This window comes from Dipteris shenzhenensis, chromosome 7, assembly GCF_047967505.1.
Source record: "Dipteris shenzhenensis isolate YYH24624 ecotype China chromosome 7, Dip_SZ_1.0, whole genome shotgun sequence".
NCBI lineage: Eukaryota > Viridiplantae > Streptophyta > Polypodiopsida > Gleicheniales > Dipteridaceae > Dipteris > Dipteris shenzhenensis.
This window is the reverse complement of record NC_141602.1, coordinates 28,427,098-28,435,074: the sequence shown is the minus strand read 5'-3', so window position 1 is coordinate 28,435,074 and position 7,977 is coordinate 28,427,098.

Here is a 7,977-nt window from a genome sequence, read left to right as displayed (position 1 = left end):
TAAGGCCTTGCAGTTGTCTTCATTCAATAGAGAAGCGTTGATTTTGAAGGACTGATGTCCTTTCCTAACTGGCCGAGTTCCAACCACAAAAGAAACAATGCATGGCATATGATCAGAGAAGGTTTGCAAATGGTCTACCTCACCTTCCCAAGGTGGGCAAACACAAGAAGCTCCCCTGCTGTCAAGCAAGGCCGACTGCAAGTTGAAGGCTCTTCTTTTGAACCAAGTGGGTCTCTTGTCCAGCAACTCGAGTTGACGAGCTTCTACCAAGCCGTGCTATTCCTCTATCATGGACCAAGCATAGCTCCTAGGATTGAAATCTTTGACTGTCACCAGTCTAGCACTGAAGTCTTGGCCTCCCATCCAATCCAAAAACTGATTTGCCTCCCCAGCATCTGTAGGAACATACACAGAGATTATAGTTAGGGGTTCACCCTCGATGTCGATGACTACCCCTACTGCTGAACCCTCCTTATGCACCATGCACTTTGTGGCTCTAAGCTCTTTGCAACAAAGGATAGCTGAGCCTCTTGAGCCTTGTTTCCTATAAGCTGAAAAAACATCAAGCTCCTTAAACAAAGCGGCTAAGAAAAAAGCATCCTCCTCTCCAAGTTTTAATTCTTGAAGATAGACAACGTTAGCTTTCCAGCGATGAATCCTCTCGGCTTAGATCCATCTCTTGGCTTGAAGGCCAAGTCCGTGGACCTCCCAAGTCACAAGTTTAACCTGCTTCTGTAGGTTCCTTTTGTTGAAGCTTCGGATGTTGTCCTCTGATAGACTAAGACACTATGGGAGCACCAACTGATTTGCCTTGGATGATTCCCCCAACGGAGCAGCCTTCTGTGCTTGGGAGGGTGGCACGCTAGGAGCCAGACATTGAGGGGCCTTAGCCTTGATGCACTCTTCCAAGATACCTTCAGTAGCGGGAGGAGACTCTTTCACTGCATGTCGAACTTCTGGCTCCTGCCATGTTTCCACCTGCATAACCTCCACCTGGGGCTCCTTCTTAGTCATCTTCTGATTGTTTTGCACTCCCCTTTGGGGGCACTGCCTTGCATAGTGTCCAATCTCTGTGCATGCAAAGCATGCATTGGGGAATGGATTGAAGTGGACACGGATAGGAATGGGCTCAAAATCACATGTGTCAAGTTCCATGACCTCAGGGGGCTTTTGGGAGATGTCCCACAAAATACCATCTCTGGGTGTAGGATTCGTCTCAACAGCTCGTGGTGGCGGGGGAGCAAAGATGACCTAACCCAAATCCTTTGCCACACTTCGTGCACAACCGGTCTGAGCATGAAGGGTAAGCCAGCAAAGGAGATCCACACCGGGCATACACTTTGCAGCTCTGTTGCTAGGTCAAACTCGGCATGGTATGCAACAACATAGCCCATTGAGCCATAGAATGGGATGCTGCCTCTATCAAGAATCTCCTCCACCATCTCAGTAGAGTGAAGACGGAGCAAGTAGAAACCCCTCCCAACGTAGGAAATAGAGGAGATGCCAAACCTTTGCATTGCGGGGCTCGCTCTCCATCGCTCAAGATCAGCTTCCTTGTAGGTTTTTACCCATATAGTAAACAAAAACTCCCTTCTCCCTGAGCTCTGTGTACACGTGGATGATTGTTCTTCCTGAGACAGAGGCCTTAAAGAAATGTCATCATTCGGCATACCCACGGCGAGCTTACCCAAGCCACTAGAGATCTCACCCGTGACTCCTTGAAGGTTGAAGGCGCTGTCCTCAAAAACCTCCATATCGTCGTCATCATCCGACTTGTGTCTCTCAGGAACTTGCATCGCTTGGTCATCCTTGGCCCTCTTAGCAACAGGAGAGGCTGATGGAGAATTCTCTCTGACACAGTAGGGCCCCTTGAAGCTGTAAGCGTAGATCTCAAGGGGGCTGAGCCAGCTGACGCTCGTGGCTCAGAGCTCAGATCCCGTTCAAAACAACAACAACAACGAGTACTTTCAAATTTGATCTTAGTAAGACTTTAAAAATATATATATATATAATAAACACAATACTGCAAAGAAGAGGCAAAATTTTATTCTTGATGTCCATTTCCCCGTGTTTCGTAGTTGATGCTGATGGGATGCTGTGGAAAATGTGCGTGGCATCCGAAAAGGCCTGAAACCATAATGGATGTAGCACGAGATTAGATAGGTTGATTGCTTGATCTTTGATTATCTCACAGGTAGCCATGGCGACGGCAATCCTCGCAGATGCAGCAGCACGAAGAGATCGAGCGGGTAACAATGTTGGGCAAACCTTGTATTTTTTGACTTTAGAAGCTTGACAAAACAATACTTAAGTAATTGGTAATTTGGTAACAGATTTATTTCCGACTTGCTCCATAGTTTTTATCAAAACTGAAATGTTGATATAGTTCAGAGGTTGCGTCCGAGGGATCCACCCTGCTCTTGCACATTGCAGCCAAGAAAGGACAAAAGGACCTAGTTGCAAAACTCTTGCGTGGAGAAGCAAAGATGGACACATGAGGAAACACTCCATTGCACTATGTTGTGCAAAATGGGCATGAAGATGTGGCGTGGCAACTAGTGGAGGAGGGAGCATCGTTGAGTCTTCCAAATAATGATTCTCTGATGGCTGTATTTAAAGGTTGGGGAGGAGATAAGATTCCAAGAGGCACAGGATTAATGTTACGCAGCCTTGTTTTGTCGTATGTGCTTATCGGGAAGGGCACCGTGGAAAGTGCATTGCAAATTTGTGATCGAACTCTACATCTCACAAAGTTGAGGCAGCTGCACTACCACCACGCCATCCGTGCATTCGTGCACATGTGTGTAGTCTTTGCACATATTGTCATGACCTGAGAATGAGATGAGAGACAGAGACAACACAAAGAAAGGAATTGCGGCCAGCCAATTGCTGCCTTAAGCATGTATTGATTATCCCTTTATAGGCTGATACATACAACTGTTGGGTTCTATAAGAACTCCCAACCGGCTACACCCCGATCTTGCTAACATAGTCTATTGGATCGTCCACGTGCCTAAGTGGCTACCCTAATTCTTGTTAGGTTGTCACGTCCTTCCCCCCTTACAAAATTAATTGTTTAATTGTACGACAGTGAAAAGGTTTGATCCAAGAGATGTGTGCTATTGTGTTTATTTTACGATGATCCGGAATGCAGCATTGCATAGCATAGGTTGATCTTTCTAATTGTTTGATTACTTGATAGGGTCCGATCCAGTGCACCAGAAATTTCTCTACTAGTCCTTTTTTGCGAATTGGATAGTGTATCATCGCCAAATCTCCAATTTTGAACTGAGACGGACGATGTTTCTTATCATACAGCCTTTTTTTATAGGATTGGGCTCTACGCGCTCTGCTGCGTTTTGTTGAAGAAAAATTAGTGCCTCTTCCAGATACCTGCCTCATGATGTTTGTTTTTTGCTCGATCAATCATTCCGTCCTCTGGGAGGAACGTCGATGGTCTCCCATACAGTGTCTCAAATGGGCTTAATCTTGTAGAATCATGAAGGGCCGTTTGTATGCTGCTAAAACATAAGTTGGTATGCTGAGCATCTACATACATGGCTAACATTATTTTGATTGTGCGATTGAGTCTCTATGTTAGCCCGTTACAATCCGGGTGGTGAGGGCTTGCGAACTGCTGTTATATATTTAGACGATCTGCAACTATCTTCAGCACTTCTGATTTGAAATTGCTACCTTGATCTGACAAAAAATATTCTGGGCAACCATGCGGGAGGATCACATACTAGATTAGAAAATCAGCTGCATCTGAAGCTGTTGCCGTCTTGAGTGGCTTTGCAATTGCCCATCGCGTTAGGTAATATGTGAGTACAATAATGTACTGGTTACCATCCTTTGAAGTTGGAAAAGGGCCTGTTATCTCGTATGCTACCATTTCAAAAGGTTGAGAAACAGAAATTTTCCCTTGAGGCATTGGCTCCCCTCGCCACCTCCTTAATTCTTTTAGCAAGTCCGTTCTTGGATTGTTGGTCAGCGCGTCATTGATATCCTCCTCTACACAGGCCTTTCCTTTGCCCTTGTCTTCAAGCATCCTCTTCCTATGGTTCACATCGGGCATATCCTCCTCAACCACTTCAATTACATGTACCTCAGCTTGATATTCCTTTCTTCTATTTGAGCCAGTGTCCCACACTCTGGCTAAGGGCGAGCTTGCACTGGCTTCAACATCCTTCCCCACCACCCCTCTACTTCAAGGGGTGTAACAACCACTAGCTGGTCACCCTCCTTACAAAAAGAGTATGTGTGTGTAGTAAAGGCCCATGATTCTCCATTGCTTCGCTGTCGTCACCATCTTGTCGGACAAGCCTTCATGTCCTTCAGCCTCCAAGAGGTCCGATCGTCCTTCTCTTTCAGGATTCCAGCCGCATCCGACAAGACTTCATTTGGATCCCCCGTATGCAAGCCCTCCGACGTACTATTCCTATCTTCAACTGCCAATCTATTTCATTGTATCATTCATGTGATTCTTTGAATGCATATGGATATATGTTCTTAATAACTTTTTTGAAAGTAGTAAATGTAAGAATGTATTAAATTGATTAGCTAGCAATCTTATTGAAATCTTAAAATTAAATCAATTATGAAAATCAAATCATTTTCATAATTTCATAATAGGAAATATAAACTATAATTTGCCTATATAGATAGACATTATATAGAAAAAAAGAGAAGTTTTCTTAGTTAAAAATGAATGTAACTAAGAAGAGTGCAAACCAGAAAATGGAGCACTTTCCTAGTTACATAAGTAGGAAACTCACAAGAAATTTCCTAGATAGGTATAATCCATATAGGAGAAACTCTTCCTAGTTACATTCATTTTGAACTAGGGAAGCTTCTCTTTTTTCTTGTATAGAAATTGATCCAAAGTTTATTGTGACTAGACATATAATTATGCATTTGCTTCTTTTGCCAATTCTACGTATCAAGGTCCCTCACATTGTCGCTTCACAATTTTGCATGGCTTCCAATGGACCCATATTTGTATTGTAGAGCTAGAACATCATATATTCAAAGTCTTGCAATATGGTTAATCAAGTTATATGTTTTCTTGAGGGATTATTGGTATTGCATGAAGAATTTGGCTTAAATATGATTCTATGAAGGTTTTGAAGATTAAATATTCTTGCAATATTCTTGCAAGCTTAATGAAAATTAAAGTGTATTACTTAAAGAAAATGTGCTAGGTATATGTTTAACAAATATCTCACTTACCTTCATTGTGCATGGATCAACTGATCATCGAGTAGTGCCTAAATAGAGTTGTTCTCTTTAAACACTCCCAAAGACATACCACAAACATAAAAAGATTGTATACCTAACATCCATGCTCATCATTATTCATTAAATCTAATTAGGCTCTTAAATCAAAACAAAATTTTGTATTACTTGCAAAAAGGGAGTTTACATACTGAAAGTTTATTGACTACAATTTTGTGATAGCTTAAACTTTGGTAGACTAGATATTCATGACCCCAATAATTCTACAAGACTAAAAATGGACGAGATAAGTTACAATCCTTTTAAATCTATTAGATTACCAAGGTGAAAAGTTTCTTCAACTACTTTTCATTGATAAGAGCAATTTATATTGAGAATTTAATGCTCCCTTTTGTGCCTTGCATTCCTAATTGAGCCCAACACTGGTAGTAATAACACACTAATCAATAATTTTAGACCCTAATAATACCCCAGTAATAACACACTAATCAACTATATTGATAATTTAATTCTCCATCTTGTGCCTTACATTCCTAATTGGACCCAACACTGACTAGTAATAATGACTCCTAGTAGCCATACAAGAATTTTGATTGGGTAACACACATGCCCTGCTACGTGCCACACACATCCACACACTAGATTGCCATAAGGGGTGCCACCCTTCTAAATTATAACCACTTTGAAGCAATAATAAAGTCACGAGATAAACACAACAAGTTCGTGGCTTAGCTTGCATGAAAGCATGGCTTGCAAAGTTTGTTGGAAACCAAGCATCATGCACTACATAAGCAAGTCGATCACCTCCACCGAGCATCCACCATGGTGGGTAAATTTAGAGATGCACCATTTTCCACTCTAACCATCTTGCCTCCTTTTGTCCTCTCTTGCTTACTTGTTGCACTACTACTTACTCCTTGCAACCTTGCACCTCGCAAGCCTTCTTTCTACAAATTTGTGACTGTATACTACAACCATAAGTGCATGCTAGAACATTGAAGTTCCCTAAGTTTCACAATGGCTGAACCTGACGATACCCACAGCACTAGAGTAGGATGGCATTGATGCATAAATGTCCTCATGATCAGGAATGATCTATTGATGGAAAGAGGTGGTGATTATAGGATCCAAGGGTGGTAAAATTGGGCGTGAGTGAGCCGATGCTAGAATGTCCATAAGACCGATATATTGATCAATAATGCTCATGGCAACCATATTTCTAAGCTAACCCAACCGCGGCCCTTTTTTCCTCCATACACCAAGTAGCTTTGTGATAAATACCTCCACCTTCCCAAAACAACCCCTAGCTCTCAAGTATCCCAACTACCTCCCTTCTCCTATATATTAAGCCCTCCCACAGAGTCCCACCCACAGTCTTCTTTGCCCACTATCCCCTCCTAGTACCCTTTTTGGCGTGTCCCCTTACACCTTGCTGTTGTCTCGGGTGGCATGCCACACTCAGTGCATTGGCCGCGTAGACCTTCCAGCGACGTTCTGCTCCCCAGCCACCCCTTTGCCTTGCAGTCTCCTCTCCATGGCTCATACCTCCTTCCACATCGTGCCCGTACTTCTTCTCTATTGGCCATGTGCAATGGACTCACAGGTCCTTCTTTAAAACTTCCATTAAACCCTCTGCTGTCCCATCTATTGAACTCTTTGCATAGTCTACACGACTAAACCCCCCTTGCCAGTTTTGGGATTCTCGATCATGTCCCGTCAACCCGCTACCCAATCTTTATTGCGTTCAATTCTTGCACGCCTCCTCCAAATAATGGACTTGTAGGACCCTATGTTTTAAATGTATTTTCGGTTGCATGATATTAACCCCCCCCCCTTCATTCTTTCCTTTTCCTACTTTTAATTCCGTAACCATGCCCCCCCCCCCCCCCCCCCTCCTCTCTCCTTATCTCTCCCTCCTCTCTATTCATACATTCTCTCCCCTCTCCCCCCTCCTCTATATGTATATCTCTTCCTAATTTTTTTGTTCCTTTTCCCTCCTTTCCTTTTTTCCTCCCTCTTCTCTATCTATATCATTTACCCTTTATTGTCCCTTTACTTTTCCCTTTTCATTTCCCCTGCGAATACCCCCCCCCCTCCTTTTTCAATTCTTCTTATATTCCACCCCCCCCCCCCCCCTTCCTTTATTACCCTTCCATCTCTATCTGGTCTATAGCTTTTCACCTTTCTTAAAACCTTTGTGCTATCTCATTCCCTCCTATAGTCATTTTTCCCTCTATGATCTTAAAACTACGTTCTCTTAATTATTCCACCAAGCTATCCCCCCTTCTTTACATATAAAATTTCACCCTCTAAAATGCAAAACTCATTCATAGTTACTCCAATTTACTTGATTCTCCTAAATATTAATAACTCGCTTGATAGGTTTGTGGTTATGAGTTATTTTTATTGTGACCCCGATAACAAGGGAGGGATGTTTATGACACCTTCCTTCCCAACTAAGGTTTAAGCGGGTTCTCACCACATCTTTCTTGTTGGATGGTGGAAGGTAGGTAGACTCCGCCTCTTCAATAAAAGTGATGCTTGCCAGAACTTATCCAAGCTCAACTTCTATACAGTTTCCACAAAGTCATTTCTACAAAAGGGCCCATTGCTAATTTCCTTTATAAACAAGGATTCACCTACTTATACAAACTTTTTCGTTAATGCAATTAGTCCTATTTCATTGTCTAGCTTCACTCTTTTGTCTTTTCACTATGCAAAGGGGTGTTGTAAAATCTT